Here is a 17,799-nt window from a genome sequence, read left to right on the forward strand (position 1 = left end):
TTGTTCTTCAGCCTCCCTTTGGTTCTTCATGTATTCCAACAACTCAACCTGAGACGCTAAAACTTATTTCATCATCTCTTCTACATTACTCGTTTGAGTTGTGGCCTGCATGTTTAGTTGTTGCTACTGAAACTGCTACTGGTTGATCCATGATTGAATTTGTGACTGATTCAGCCCCGTTCAATTGTAGTAGTTTATAAAATTTTGCCTTTCAACATAGCTCACAAACAATTCTAAATCGAGATTGACAGCACACATAGCTGCAGTATGACCACCTTGACCACAAACCAAACACCAAGCTGTAGTCTGCTTCACAGATAAAATAACATCCGCATCATATTGTGAACGTCCCGTCCACGCACTTTCATCAAAATCTGGACTATAAGCCGCTTGATGTGGTCCCCCATAGAAACAACAAGAATATCATCACTTGAAAACCATCTATCCCAGGCTTACATATCAAAAAGTGTGATAAAAATAGAAATAAAAGAAAATAAAAATAATTTAAAAAATAAAAACTATTTACAACTCAATATAGAAAAATTAAATTTAAGATAGTTGCCTAATTACAAGTCCCCAACAGCGGCGCCAAAAACTTGACAGTGCCCAAGCGTACACGCAAGTGTACATGGTCTTATCAAGTAGTAAAGTGGCTTTAAGGAAGCCTAAATATTGATTTCTCAGGGACTTGCATTCGCTGCCTATCCAATTTTAGTTTAACCAAATGAGGAGAGTTGCAAATAAAGTTTTAGAATTGAAAAAACAAAACTAAACTAATGTGGAAAAATAAATGACTTAGGAAAATCTATGGATTGAAGCCCAGAGTTAAGGCTTACGAACAATCATACTGCATTATTGAACTTCATTCATTAACGTGCTTATCTTGGTTGTTGATTCGTAGGGTTAATTGCATGATTATGGTTTCCCAAGCTCTAATCATTTACCTAAGTTGAACCTTACAACTACATCATTGAGCGGGGATATAATAGTTCACTTAAGTTCTTTACAAATATCATCTTACATGTGATTCAAGTAAGGCTTCTACGTACATACCTGTCCTAGATGCTAATTCAAAATCCTTATTTTATACAAGACTATGAACCTTACCTTACTTATGCCCAAGTTCTACTCTATTCCCTCTCTCGAGATCACAAGGTTGACAATTGATGTATTTTAAGGGTAGCTAATCCATAAAATAGTTAAAACAAGAATTAACAAACAACAATAATGATAAGCAAATCAACAAACTTATTTCAAAATAAAAGTAGTCATGATCTTGTCCTTAACATTGGAAAGAGAGTTTTAGCCTTTAATGGACATATTCATCATCCAATCCCTTGGAATGATGATACCAAACCATAAAAGAAACTAAATTGATGAGATATAAACCTTAAAAGAAGTGTTGACCATCCCCATAACTCATCCAAGACGTCCAAAAGTATGTAACAACGTGATATAATATGTATTTATAGTATAGGAGTAATCCCAATCCGTGTTGGTCAAGAAAACCTTCAGATGTTGAGCATGGGACTAGATGGGGCGGCGCCTTGGGTATCCCCCCACTCCAGGTCGGGCGACACTTGAGTAACAGCCCCGCTACAGGTGGGGCGCCGCCTCAATAGCTTGCAGGCTCTCTGAAACTTGGTTAAGTGTTGAGTCTCCCCTCTTGAACCCTTGTCTTATGGCATCTTTCCCATGAATTCCAAGCCTTATTAACATCAAACTATCATTATGTTAAGATACAAAAGCATCCTACACAACCACAGAACACAAATTAAGAAGAAAATGCAACACTACATCCATTACAACGAATCAAAACAAGAGCTAAGCTAAGCTAGTTCGCATTGATCTTTCACTTATTCTTCCAACTGTACACTCATTCAAATTGAACTTTGCTCATTAACAATACTTTATTCCACTCATAATAACACATAAATACCATTTGAAACACTTAACACAAGAGAATCAACCAAAATTAACTAGACAAGCACCTAGCTCAAGCTAGTAGCACTAGTTTTTCGGGTTGAACTCTAAATGAATCTTTCAAGCACAAACTTGTTTGGAACTCACTCCTAACATCATAAACACCTGATTTAACAATTTGATACACATTTATCTCATTATCAACCCATATATCACATGAATCATCCTCAAAATAAGGCTAAAAAGGCTAGAATAGTGACGCTAGAATGCATAAATTCACCCGATATCACCACCCGTCACTTAAAGCTTTGTTCATCCTCAAACAACTCTTCACTCTAAGTATCATTATCTTGAGATTCTACAATTCTACTATATGCAAGTCACTCAAGCTAGCACTACAATGACTACACAGAATGCAAGTTTCTACATAAAGCATGTTATTTACAAAATTGAAAGCTCATGAACACTACTTCAAGACATCCTAGCCTCAAGAATTGACTCACCTTGTTGGCAAACTCATGCTTATAATTTAATCAAGGACATCATACGAATCACCCACATTCATCAAACATGTTCCCCTCACATCAAGAGAGTTACCCATATCACTCACAATAATGCAATTTATAACATAATGAGTACGAGAATCAAATTATGCTCACTCTCACAAAGAACTCACAAGTTACACACAATGAACTATAGACTTGAACTTAGTGTAATGCTCCACTAATAATTAAATATATAGCTTAGGATCGAATAGGTCTTTTTGGGTTGTAATGTAGGCTAAGGGATGGGTAGGAACTATTTTGGCCAAGAATAGTGACTAACCTCTCTAAGGGAGGTGGTACAAATTGGTCACCCTAACATCGCATCCATTTTTTTACCTCGATCATATGGAGGTGGTACAAGTATTAAGGAATCGAGTAATGGGATATGCATGGTGAACCACTCAGCCTTGAAGTGAGGAGTGTTTTTATATTGCTTATCCGGTGTAAAATTAAGAATATAGGATTCTTTTTCCTCATCTTCACACTTTTCCACTATTTTAAATGATTCCACAGACAATACATCATCTAAACATAATGTGAAAAAGTGCTTTGAGTGAGGCTAAATAATCCTACTTCAAAATTTACACAATCTACTACACACTCACTTTTATTCACCTTCTTAATTTCAGTCTCAAGATAAAGATGACAATCAAGTGGTTGCGATTCTTGTGTTTGCTCCACAAATTGGCTAATATCCTCCTCACATTTTTCTTTTCTTAGCCACTGTAGACATAGTGGTAGTGGTATCTCCTCAACCTATTCAACAGTTTTAGTTTTTGAGTACTCAGACTTCCTCGAATTATTCGTAACTTCATCTACAACAGGATGGAAAGTCACGTGTTCTACAGCCTCCCTTTGGTTCTTCATGTCTGCCAACAACTTAACCTGAGATGCTAAAACTTATTTCATCATCTCTTCCAAATTGCTCGTTTGAGTTGTGGCCTGCATGTTTAGTTGTTGCTGCTGAAACTGCTACTGGTTGATCCATGATTGAATTTGTAACTGATTCATCCCCGTTTGATTGTAGTAGTTTATATAATTTTTCCTTTCTGCATAGTCCACAAACAATTCTGAATTGGGATTGACAGCACACATATCTGTAGTATGACCACTTTGACCACAAACCAAACACCAAGCTGCAGTCTACTCCACAGATAGAACAACGTCTACATCATATTGTGAAGGTCCCTTCCATGCACTTCCATTAAAATTTGGACAATAAGCCGCTTGATGTGGTCTCCCACAGAAACAACAAGAATTGTCATCACTTGAAAACCATCTATCCCAAGTTGACATATCAAGAAGTGTGATAAAAAGAGAAATAAAAGAAAATAAAAAAGAAACTAAAATACAAAACCTATTTACAACTCAATATAGAAAAACTAAAATTAAGATAGTTGCCTAATTACAAGTCCCCACAAGTGCGCCAAAAATTTGACAGTGCCCAAGTGTACACGCAAGTGTACGTGGTCTTATCAAGTAGTAAAGTGGCTTCAAGGAAGTCCAAGTATCGATCTCTTAGGGACTTTCATTCGCCACTTATCCAATTCTAGTTTAACCAATTGAGGAGAGTAGAAAATAAAGTTTTAGAATTGAAAAAAAAGAAACTAAACTAATGCAGAAAAGTAAATGACTTAGGACAATCTATGGATAGAAGCCCAGGGTTAAGGCTTACGAACAATCATACTATGCTGTTGAACTTCATTCATTAGCTTGCTTATCTTGGTTGTTGATTCGTAGGGTTAATTGCATGATTATAGTTTCCCAACCTCTTTTTGTTTACCTAAGTTGAACCTTATAACTACATCGTTGAGCGGGGATGTAATAGTTCACTTAAGTTCTTTACAAATATCATCCTACACGTGATTCAAGTAATGCTTCTAGGTACATCCTTGTCCTTGATGCTATTTCAAAATTCTTATTTTATAAATGATTACAAACCTTACCATGCTTATTCCTGTGTACTATCGCCCTATTCCCTCTCCTGATATCACAAGATTGACAATTGATGTATTCTAAGGGTATCTAATCCTTTAAATAGTTTAAATAAGAATAAACAACAACCAATAATGATAAGCAAATCAACAAACTTAATTCAAAACAAAAGTAGTCATGATCTTGTCCTTAACATCGGAAAGAGAGTTTTAGCCTTTAATGGACATATTCATCATCCAATCCCTTGGAATGATGACACAAAACCATAAAAAAAAACTAAATTAAAGAGGTATAAACCCTAAAATAAGTATTGAGTAGCTCCACAACTCATCCAAAACATCAGAAAGTATGTTAAAATGTGACATAACATGTATTTATAGTATAGGAGTAGTCCCAATCCGTGTTTGCCAAGAAAACCTTCAGACGTTGAGCATGGGACTAGGTGTGACGGAGCCCTGTGTATCCCAAAAATATAGGTAGGGCAGATCCCTAGATACATCCCCGCTATAGGTGGGGCGGTTTCTCAATATCGCCCAAGCTCTCTGGAATTTGCTCTCCAAAATTTGGTTAAGTGTTGAGTTTTCCCTCTTGGACCCTTGTCTTGTGGAATCTTTCCCATGAATTCCAAGACTTATTAACATCAAAATATCATCATATTCAGCTCCAAAATCATACTACACAACCATAAAACACGAATTAAGACAAAAATGCAACACTACTTCCATTACAATGAATCAAAATAAGAGCTAAGCTAAGCTAGTTCGCATTGATCTTTTACTTATTGTTCCAGCTTTACACTCATTCAAATTGAAATTTTCTCTTTACCAACACTTTATTCCACTCATAATAACACATAAATACCATTTGGAACACTTTTATCACAATAGAATCAACCGAAATTAACTAGACAAGCATCTAGCTCAAGCTAGTAGCACTAGTTTTTCGGATTGAACTCTAAATGAATCTTTTAAGCACATACTTATTTGAAATTCACTCCTAACATCATAAACACATGCTTTAACACTTTGATACACATTTATATCATTATCAACCCATATAGCACATTAATCATCCTCAAAACAAGGTTAAAAGGGCTAGAATAGTGATGTTAGAATGCATAAATTCACTCAACATTGATGAGATTGATTCAATAATGAGCAACCTTACTTGGGAGTTGGTTGATCTTCCTCTAGAAAATAAAACTTTATGTTCTAATATATCTTTAACAGGAAAATAAAAGTTGGTGGTACTATTGACAAATATAAGATAATACATGTTATGAAAAATTATAGACAAAATAAAGATCTTGATTATTTTGACACATACTCACCATTAACAAGGATAACTTTCATTTAGACGTTGGTTGCATAAGCGGTGGTATATGATCTTCATATTGATCAAATGGATGTGAAAATAAATTTATTAATTAGAGAATTGGAGGAAGAAATTTATGTGAAATAATCCGAGGGTTTGGTGATTTTTGAGAAGGAAATAAAAGTGTACAAACTTGTTAAGTCACCTTATAGACGAAAACAGGCATCCAAACAATGTCATGCAAAGTTTGACCAAACTATGTTGGAAATTGGCAAACGAGTTCAAGGTAAATGAATATGAGAAATGTGTTTACATTAAAGACACTCCAAATCACAGTCATTATTTGTTTGTATGTGGATAGCATGTTGATCATCAGTAGAGACATTTGTGACATAAATGCTACTAAACGAATGCTTGAGAGAAATTTTAATATGGAACACCTTGGAGTTGCTGATGTGATATTAGGGATAAGTACTATTAGAACTCCACAAGGGTTGACATTGTCACAATCTTATTACATTGAAAAAGTACTTGACAAGTTTAGGTATTTGGATGTCAATATTGCAAAGACACCATTGAATGTGAGTTTTATATTTAAAAAAATGTAGGTGAAAGTGACTCACAATTAAAGCATGAAGGAATGTTTCAAAGTTTAATGTATATCATGAATTTTATGCAACAAGACATAGCTTGTTCTATTAGTAAAGTAAGTAGGTACACGAGTAATCCCAGTCAAGATCATTGGATGAAAATGAAAAGAGTTTTAAGGTATCTAAAACAAACTCAAGACTATATTTTGCATTATAGCATATATCCTGTAGTAATTGAATGATATAGTACTGTAAATTAGATCACCAAATTGAATGAAGTAAACTCCACGAGTGGATATGTATTGACTTTAGGTGGAGGAGCAGCCTCTTGTAAATAATCTAAATAGACATGTATTGCCCACTCTATAATGGAATCTAAATAGATTGTGTTTGATAAAGTTAGTGAGGAAACTAAATGGCTCTGGAATTTCTTGGTCGATATTCCTTTTTGGCGCAAAACTTTATCACCAGTATGCATATAGTGTGATAGCCAAGCTGCGATAGGTAGGGTGGGGAACATAATGTATAATGATAAATCTCGTCATATAAGACAGAGACATAATACCGTTAGAGAACTACTCTTTGGTGGAATTATCATGATTGACTATATGAGGTCAATGGATATTGTGTCAGATTCACTTATAAAAGTCTTAAATAGAGAGAGAGTTGAGAGATCATCGAAGGGAATGGATTTACAGTCTAGAAAAAGTCATCACAACGGTAACTCTACCTAGCATACTTGAGATCCCAAGAGCTATGTTCAAGAAGATCAAATAAAGTTGTGATAACGGTTCAATATTGTTAAATTAACTCAACCTATTCTCATAATAAAGACAATACACAGAAAACAAGAATAAGGCTTATGAATTAAAGCTTTTTAATAGTTTTTAAGTTTGGAAGGTAAAACCAAATAGTTTTTCTGTGGGATTAAACATTTAAGAATCACCTATATAAGGGTAAAGTGGAAGCTGCTTCAAGGAGAATAATAGTAAAGGCCTATTCTTTAAGCTCTCATGAAATCAGGTAGTGTTCATGGCTGAAGCGAACAAAATCGTGTGAATCCTAAATGGTTAAAAAGGATGATTGTGTGACTTGTGTTGTTTAGGTGTACACAAAAGTTTGATGATTTAAAGTTATCACTTCTACCAATTGACCGAATGTATCCAATGCAGGTTCACTATGGAAAGTTCAAAAGAAAGCCTAATTATCCAGATGTAATTAGTTTTTGCTTGTCGATCATACACTTTTTCGTATATCTTTTTTTGATGAAATAGTCATTTCCCATTCAAGTGGGAGATTTTTGGATTCTAAGTGATAAAAGTGAATGAAAAATGGAGGAAAAAGTGAATTTATGAGTTTACTTTAAGAAAAGAGTGTTCTCCCCCATTAGTGGGAGAAAGAAACTTATTCATGTTTAAATATAAAAGCATATCTTCATGTGGATAGTGAGGGAAGAAGAGTACAACCTCATGTTGTAGTCGTTGGCGCTCGCTCGGCTTGGCTCAGCTTTGACTTCGACTTTGGATTTGGATTTGAATTTGTCAAAAGATCGATCGAGAGATCATCTTTTTGGAAAAAAATTATTCAAAACTTGAGAGTTAATGATTCAAAATTCAATCTAAAATTTCTCCATTTGCGAACGCTCATAAGGAAGTTCGGACGCATGTCACAATGCACCTGGAAGGGACACGATCCTTTGAGGCACTATTTGAAAGTAGAATAGGAACTGCATACACAGTTGGTCATCTAAAGATGCAGATGCCATTGCAGGTCAAGCGCAGATCAAACCAAAACATTTTGGTTTGTGCCAAATGCTGACCTGCGGCCGCATGTGGCCATCAACAGCCATAGATAGGGTCCGTAGGTCAAGAGACGGTCTAAAATAGTCTTTTCAAGAATTAATCCTTTTTTTTTTCTAAAGAATCACATTTTGACTATAAATACCTAATTTTTTCCTCAGGTATATACACGAAATTTTGGAGTGAAAAACGTCATTTTCTTAAACATTCAAGTGTGATTTATGAATCGATGAGTGCGCTCATAATTTGATAGAGTTTAAGGTACTGCTATTTGTTGAAGTAATTCATTTTATCTTGAGAGGATATATTCTATAACCTCGGGTACTTGACTGCATGAGGAAATTACAAGTGCCTGGTGGAAAGTAATCACACCAAAGTTGGTTTCCTTACGCCACCCTTCTAAGACAATCTCATAAGGGGCTAACATAACTCTCCATTTCTATCCAGAAGTTGGGACTTCGATACTTAATAAGGGAGGAAAAAGAGCAGGATATTACCCCATTTAGATTTCATTGGCAATGAACATGAAGGAAAACATCAATGTGAAATCCTAATGTCTTCAATGAGAGGGGAAAGAAGCTAAAATTATTACAACCCATGGCTCACAACAACACCATAGCCTGTGTAATCCTGTAAGTGGTGTTTGAGGAGGGTAGAATATATGTTTCCGATTGACTCTCAACTCTAGGAAAAGCACATCAAAGAAGATACTCAAGAAAGCATGACAAAGCATTAAGAAAAAGCAAATAATAATTACAACAAAATAGTGTGATAGTCGAAGTACAAGAGATAGATAGTATATAGTAACAGAAATTGAAGGGCAAGAAATAACACAAGAAATACTACAAAACCACGTTCTAGCATTTGACAAAAAGAATCCTCAATAGAGAATTAGGCTTACAAAAATTAAAGTTAAAATAATTAGAAAATCTGTGTTTTAGCTTCTTTGATCTCTCAATACTTTACAAACTATCATATGTTTTCTTTCCCTTGAAGAGCTCATCTTTCTTTTATGGCTGAATATTTATCCCCTACCATTTTATCAGACTTACAAAGGATCCTGGGCATCGTCTTGATGTTGATCAACAGTAATCATACCTTTTCTTCCGCTTGAAGAGCTCATGATGTTGAAGAAAAATTTAGCAAAAAGAGTGATAGATGCAGGAAAGTTGGGTGAAAGAAACTGTGACAAACCATCCGTGTCTTAATTATAACAAAAACCTAGAATTAGTGGAAATTTCCCACAGAGACACGAAGCGAGGCAATCATTGGTTCAGTTTTGGATGACTCATATAGTAATTGATAAATGACAAATGGTATAACACTAGGATAAGTCAATTAAATGCAAGACACTACATATTGTAAAATAACATAGCTATGTAGCTTTAACATATACAATGTGTTTTTTTTGTTTTTCTTAACGTTAAAACCTTAGGGTAAATGACTTGAAGCCTTTCAATGATATCTTTTTAGATAACTATAAGTGGCAGTATAGTGAATGTTTGGTTCCGAATAGGACGCTTGTTTTGTACAGTTGGAGCAATAATATCTTATAGCTCGTTGATCAGCAATCTGTATCTTCAAAAGCTAACTATTCATACTGCACATGGAACTTATGAAAAACCATGCATTTTCATCATTGAAAGTCCAAAAAGAGGTTCACTGGTTGCTACTAATGTTAGTGCGGGTTAGAGTCCTTAATTGGTTGGGAAATCCTCCCCTCTTGAGCTAGTTTTTTGGGTTGACTTAGGGCCAAGTGCCAAATGGATAACTATTGAAACGGGCAAAAAAATAAAAAGGAAAACTATGGTTTCTATCATTTCCAAGTAGTTATTCCCAATTAATTAGTACTTCATTTTTCTTTGTGTTCCTTTAGAGGGTCTTTACAGTTAAAAAGATATGATCCTTGAAGTTAAACAAGTTGTATTACAAATACTTCTCTTATAGAACAACTTAATGATCATTATTGCCCTTATTATAAATTCCAGAACTCTTCCTAGTCATGATTTATCAAAATAGCCAAAAAATGAGTTCAAAAACAACAAATTTTCTTTTTTATTTCAATATAAAGTATATCTCCATTTCGCAGTTAAAGACTACTCAAAACTTTGGTTTCTTTTTCATCTCAAGAAGCAGACCTCTGTTGTCAAAGCTAATGCCTCATTAAACTAACCTTATTATGTAGATAATCAATCATTATGAAGACTGAACATTCTCAATCACAAAATTCTAAACCGTAGTAGCAAGTACAACCATATAAAAGGAATAAGATAAAAGAAACAAATTAATGCACTAAGCTTTACCATAGAGATATGCTCTATTATCTGTAAGGAAAAACAACACCAATCTAACAGTTGAAACTATAAAGGATATGGTTGGGCTTGATACTCACATTTTATTAAATAAAAGATGACATCATAGGCATCTAAAGGAGAGATCTTCTTTTTCTCAAGCTTGTTATGCAAACCGTATGAGTAACGACTCGAGACTACCCAAGCAAACCCTTACTACTAGCATAACTCATGAGCAACTGAAATAAATAATAAGTACGAAAGAATAATGAAAAAGATAATTGTTTTGTGAATATGATCAATAAAAACTATATTGAAATGATTACAACTCTGATTGTAGAAAACAAGGCTGGAATCAAATACATCAACTTCTACTGACTATCTATGAAGTCTCTATTAGTATTGACTATAGGTAGTCGGGACATGACCCCCGACTATCCCAAATCAATATGACTAGCTAAAAAAATTAAAATGCTACTCGAACTATGACTGACTCGAACCCTTGAATCAAAAGGGCTCATCACCTGCTGACTTGAAGCTGCAACTATCTGATTATGATGGTGTACTACAATGGTACCTACATTATTAAACAATGTAGCACATAGACGTATATGTGAATCAGTACTTTTGGAATGTACTGAGCATATGGGGGTGAATGCATAAGTAAAAGCTGTAACTAATTTTGCATAAACTTGTAAAGAATGCATGCTAAGTGTAAATGACTCACATTGACTTGAATATCTAAAAGTTGAAAATCATAAATCATGAATAATAAATCATACTATATAAATTTTGTGAGCCATAACACTTAGTTCTAAAAGTTGTACTTTTACTCTTTCTATTAGGAGTTTCTTCTAACTGACATAAACCATGTGAGCCGTCATGGAGTCCAATGTCTTACCCATATTGAGAAGAGCTGTTCTATCCTTGCCATCAGAATATAACCTTATCTTAAGTGATCACTGACTTAGCCCACTATGAGCACTCTTAAACCTATGGTGGCGCATAGTTCTGGGGCATGAAATCTTGAAATCATACCCAACTTGGTGCTAAATACTACTCTCATACTTAAATGCTCAGATTTTTAGGAAATCCACCTCAAAATAGCACAAGGGTTTATAATGAAAAACCAATTATGCTTCTATTTCTTTAAATCACGATCAGATGAATAATAGTAGATTCTAATCTTAGCTTAGGATCAAAATATTAATTCTTGTTTAAAAATCTGATTACTGTCATATGAATGATTGCTTAAAATAAGATCTTCTTGAAATATCAAGACTTAAACTTGGGGCTTCAAACCCATTCTTAAAACTCGTGTCAAATCACAACAAACTTCGTGCTCAATAACAATAATCTTGGAATACTTTAACAATTCTAATCAAGATAATGAAAATCAATTCTCTATATATGACATCAAATCACATGCATGAATTGTGAAAGAAGTTATGCAATTCAACACTTACATTACTTGTAACGTCATAAACTTCAAACAATGATAATTGGGTATGAACCATAAATTGAGATTCATGTAAATTCATGTAAATTCAACTTTAAAAACTAGTTTTGGGTAGAAGGACGAAAGGAGTATCCTTTTTGCATCGGCTTACTGCCTCACACAGAAAATGCAATAACTTTTCACTCGGGTATCGGATTAATGAGAAAGTGGTATCGTTGGAAAGCTAAATCAATTATCTACAATTAGTGGATATTGAGCTGAAAAATTCTACATGTATTGAAATTTATACACGTTCAATGTAGACCCTTGTAGAATCGAATACGAAGATTTAGCCGAATCAAAGGCTCTTAGCTCAACTTCACTCTAAATGCTTCCTATGAACATTTTTCACCTTGAGAGCACTTCACACATTAGGATAATGATCATGAACTTATATAAACATGGGAATCATTTGTATTAGAGCTTATACGTGTAAGAAAGATGGTTAGAATTCTAGCACAAAAATACAGGGTGCTACAGTATGTTATAGCATGCAACTCCTTACCTTTAAAATCTTCACTTTCATAGAAATTTTTTTGAACATAGTCAAGCTATTTTATTAGAGTTTCCTCATTCCAGTCCTTTGCAAACTGGATGTAAACCTTTCTAGAAAAACTAAACATTTCACTAGCATGACCACAACAAAGACAGTGAAAATGCATTTCAGATGGCCCGCTGATACTTTGACCTGGCTTTATAAGATTTCTATGAACAACACAAAAAACATGGAACCGGTGTAGACATGCATCGTAGCCTACAGAATTACAAGTATTATTATTATCATAATCAAAGTTAAAATATAGTTGACACATGTATCCACGACTGAATCCCTTGTTTCTCGAACATATTTTGCAATCACAATTCTCAATAGGTAATATTTTTCTGCAACATATATTTTGACATATTTCAAGAGAAAAAATTTCCATTAATTCAGTTGCTTGGTGGTGGTTTTCTAAAGATAAGAAACTTCCCAGACCCATTTTTATGGGAGCAAAAATTTCTAGTTAAGTCTTATTACTCTTTGAGAGAGTCTCGGTGGTAAGATCAGATATGCCATTAATACTGTTCTGAAGGTTGGAAAAAAAGTATTTCTTCTTTGGAATTATAATTAGGCTTTTAAAGTAAGCCTTTGTTGATTCAACTTTTCATTCGAAAGCTCTTGCATGACCTAAGCCATAATCTGAATAGACTCTAAAACTATTTTCTCAAGGATTGTATCAGCCGAATAAAGTTGAAGCGTACTTCTCTATCCATACTTACTGAAACTCTCGAATCACCTATCAGTCTTGTGGGAAATTTGAATGGGAAAAATAAAGTGTTGTCCGAGCTACTAAACTTATCAATATCATTATCCTTATTGACCTGCAGTCGACAACCTAGAGCCAAACTAGTTCTATGACTATGAGTTAACAATCTAAAATCTCCTCCTTCAATTAGCCTAAACCGGCTAAACACCGACCAATTAAGTGTCTTCCAGAGTACTCACTATCCTTTATTGAACACAGGGTAAGTGAGTAACTAATTTTTTGGGAAAAGGGATGGGAATAGCACGATGACAAGGAACCATTCTTGAAATACCCAGTTCTTGTGTTGTTATTTGATGGTTCAAATGATTGTAGACTACTACTACTAATACAAGACAAAGCCATGGAAATATCAAAGGTTATAAATTTTAGCGTCTTTCCTCTAATTTCTGCCTAAATTTCCTTATTATCAGCTGTCCTTTTAGAGAAAAGATCTAAGATTACACCTTTTTCTCTTTTCCCTGTATGAATGTCTTTATTCTCAACTACACTTTTAGAAAAAAGATCTAAGATTACATTTTTTTTTGAAAAAGCTTACTAAGACTCCATTAATGGAGCTTAGAAAAGAAGAAAATAGAGCTAAGGAGATAAGAAGGAGAATCAAAATTATAAATGCTTCAAAACTGTGTTACAATGTGAGCTATTGTACCTTATATAGGCTGTTAGTGTAATACAAAATATCTGGCAACTAACTCCTTCTAGAACATTCTCATTGACAGCTCACTCCACTCACTGATAGGCTAAGCTAATAGTGACAGTCGACTGGTGACTCCTCTAAGCTTATTGCAGCCAATATATATTTGGAACACTCCCCCTAAAGCTGTAGGGTGCATGATGATGTTGATAAAACCAAGCTTGCCAAGGATATATAAATGTTAAACCTGACTTGGACCTTTAGTGAGCAGATCAACAACTTGATCATGATTAGAAACATATTTAGCATGGATTAAGCCACTCTTAATCTTATCCCTGATAAAGTGACAATTAACTTTCAATGTGTTTGGTTCTTTCATGGAACAAATGATTATTGGCCAGCTGAATAGCTGATTTTCTTTCACTAAACATTGGAAAAGGCATGTTAATAGGAACACTGAGATCTTGAAACAACTCAACTAACCAAGTCAATTCATCCATAGTTGTGGCCATGCTCCTGTACTTACCCTCAGCAGAACTTCTCGATATAGTGTGCTATTTTTTGGACTTCTAAAAAATTAAAGAATCCCCAAAGTAAACCACATAACCTATGACTGATCTTCAATTATTTGCACCAGCATCCCAGTCTGAGTCATACCAACAAGTAAGAGATGTGGAAGATTGAGCTTTTAACCAAACTCCTTGCCCAACTGTACCTTTGAGATACCTCACTACTCTAGTGGCAGCTTCCTAGTAGGATCTTTTAGGTTGTTGCATGAATTGACTAAGAGTTTGTACAACAAAACTTATGCCAGGTCTAGTGATAGTAGCATACATGAGTTTTCCCATTAGTCTTTAACAGAAGGATATGACTGATAGTAGTTCATCTCCATTCATATTAATGGATTGATCATACTCTACAGTAAGTCTAAGATTTTAATCCTAAGGGGTGTGAGTTGGCTTAGCACCATTGAGTCCACTATCTGATATGAGCTCAAGAATGTTTTCCTTTGGTTTAGAATGACTCCTAAATCTGACCTGATAACTTCAATCCCCAAGAAATATTTGAGATCACCTAGATCTTTCATCTCGAATTATTGTTAAAGAACCCCCTTTGTGGCAAGAATAAAGGAAACACTGGTCCTAGTAATAAGTAGATCATCAACATACACTAGAATAATTACTACATTAGATGATCCATTTAGAGTCAAAAGAGAGTAATCATGTGCACTTTGAGTAAATCTAATTGTAACCAATGCAGAGGTAAGCTTGAACTTCCATTGTCTGGAAGCTTGTTTAAGTCCATATAATGACTTAGGCAATTTGCAAACTTTCTTCTCCTCTTGTATCCTAAAACCTTTTGGCAGTTCTATATAAACTTCTTCCTCATGGTGACCCTATAAAAAGGAATTGTAGACATCTATTTGCTGAATACACCAATATTTAGAAACTGCTACTGCAATGACATACCTCACTGTTACCATCTTTGGTGAGTATGTCTCATGACAGTCCAAACCCTCCTATTGACTATAACACTTGGCTACCATTCTTTCTTTAAACCTTTCCACTTCAACATTTGCCTTGTATTTGATCTTGTAGATCCATTTGGAACCAACAGTGTTCTTACCCTATAAAAAGTCTACAACTATCTATGTGTTGTTGGCTTCTAGAGCCTGAATCTCCAACTACATTGCTGCTACCCATCTATCATCCTTAATAGGTTGTTTCAAACACTGTGGCATATCATCATTGGAGAAACTTTCCAAGTAGATTTGATAAGCATTACTCATCTTTATGTTTCACAAGTTGTGAGCTAGAGGATATTTATATTTCTAGCTTCTAGTTGGATTAACATAATCCTGCATCCATATAGGGGGTTTACTGACTTTAGATGGTCTGTTTGATGTAATGGCAATGTTTGTATTTTCATCATATGAATCTGCATTCATGCTTGTGACTGAATCATAATTTGCATTATCTCAGGGATAGAACTAGCATCTTTACCAGGTGGAGATGGTTCATGCTAGACAACCTCATGAGTGTCACTGTCACCATTACTTTCTCCATCAACTGAGGCTAGAAAATCAAACATACATACATTATTGTGAGTGCCCTCTGAAGTCTGCATGTGCTTCAGTTGTGCAAAGGGAAAGACATCCTCTTGAAAAGCAATATCTCTACTTACTACCAACTTCTTTGTATGGATGTCCATCAATATATAACCCTTTTGAGTTTTGGGATATCCCATTAATATAGTAGGTTTAGACCTTTCAGAGAACTTATCTCCCTTGGGAACTATTGTTACATAATATAAACAGCCTATAACTCTCACATAGGATAGATTATCTTTCTTAGAGAACTTAATTTCAAATGAGCTTTTGCCAGCTAGAACTCAAGAAGGCATCATATTCATCAAGTGAACAACAACTTTCACACACAATCCCCAATATCTGATAAGTATATGAAATTGAAATTTAGTGCCCTTTCTATGTTTAGAAGTTGTCTATGCTTCCTCTCTACCACACCATTTTACTATGGTGTCTGAGGGCAACTTGATGTAAAGTGCTAAGAGATTTAATTCAAACAAAATACAATAAAAAGAATAGCCAGATAAGAAGGAATCTAAATCCTCTCCTGGTTTGATACCATGTGAAAAAGCTTACTAAGACTCCATTAATGGAGCTGAGAAGAGAAGAAGAATGGAGATAAGAAGATAAGAAGGAGATTCAAAATTATAACTACTTTAAAACTGTGTTACAATGTGAGTTGTTATGCCTTATATAGGCTATTAGTGTAATACAAAATATTTGGCAACTAACTTCTTATAGAACATTCTCTTTGATAGCTCACTCCACTGACTAACTAACCAATACAAGCGGAACCAATGTAACAGTGACAGTGCTTGGCTAAGCTAACAGTGATAGCTGACTTGTGACTCCCCTAAGCTGACTACATCAAAGATATATTTGGAACACTTTTTCTCTAATTTCTGCCTCAACTTTCTCATTCCCAACTACTCTTTCAGAGGAATTCTCTCTATACTTAATTAAATCAAGAAAATCACTCTCTATACGTATTTTACTTTCTTGATTCTGATCCTCCCAAACAACTATGCTTTCTTTACTAGTATAGCTAACCATTTTTTTGGTCAAAATGAAAACAACAATATAGAAAGTGGAATCACGTTAAGTAGGGTCTAAGGTGTACGCAGACCTTACCCCTAACTTGTGGAGGTAGAAAGGCTAAGTTAAGGTAAGAAACTTGTTTAGCTCCAATTTGGAATTTTCATGACATGTCCCTAGTAGTTTTTCTGGATAAAAAATTAACCAGCCATAGAAGAGTTATTACAATCCTTATGCCAAGAAATTGAACACCTCTTTCCTACAAATTTCTCATAAATTTTTTGTCCATATATTCACTATACTTTATTTAGTGTAAATGGAAAGAAAAGAGAATTTTAGAGAAATTTGGAGCTAAAAGTTTGTTGAGTTCATACCTGACCAAAATTACTGCCAACTGCTACATGGTTTCTTTTTTTTTTTTTTTGTCTTAGTAAGTAAGCAACCACTTAATCTTACATGTCTATATTTTATTTAGGCATAATACATAAATACCAAACCCATTATCACCTCACATCATATTGTATTAGTGTGGTAACTGACCCATCACATCAATACATCATCACAATGCAATGATATTACAATTCAGTCATCAAATCACAAGTTATGCTAGAAAGCAATCATAGATGTTTAAAGCACAAACAAGCACAAAGCCAAAAAAGTGTAAGTGCTACTCAAAATCATAGTTTACCTCAAGTCCTTTGCTCAAAGCACCTTTAATCCATACTTTTACCTTTTTGTTCCCATTCAATTCATACTTGATCTATACAAAACAAAAGATATACACATTTCAATAATTCAACCCTTCTTAACTACTAGGGATCAAAAGTCATCTAATTTAGCCGTAA

At 34.5% G+C, this 17,799-nt stretch overlaps 1 pseudogene; it reads right to left on the reverse strand.

Annotated features, from left to right (window-relative positions):
• Positions 1–9,154: 9,154 nt before the first annotated feature.
• LOC107853941 lies at positions 9,155–16,972 on the reverse strand (annotated as a pseudogene).
• Positions 16,973–17,799: the final 827 nt, after the last annotated feature.

Source organism: Capsicum annuum, chromosome 5 (assembly GCF_002878395.1).
Source record: "Capsicum annuum cultivar UCD-10X-F1 chromosome 5, UCD10Xv1.1, whole genome shotgun sequence".
Taxonomy (NCBI): domain Eukaryota; kingdom Viridiplantae; phylum Streptophyta; class Magnoliopsida; order Solanales; family Solanaceae; genus Capsicum; species Capsicum annuum.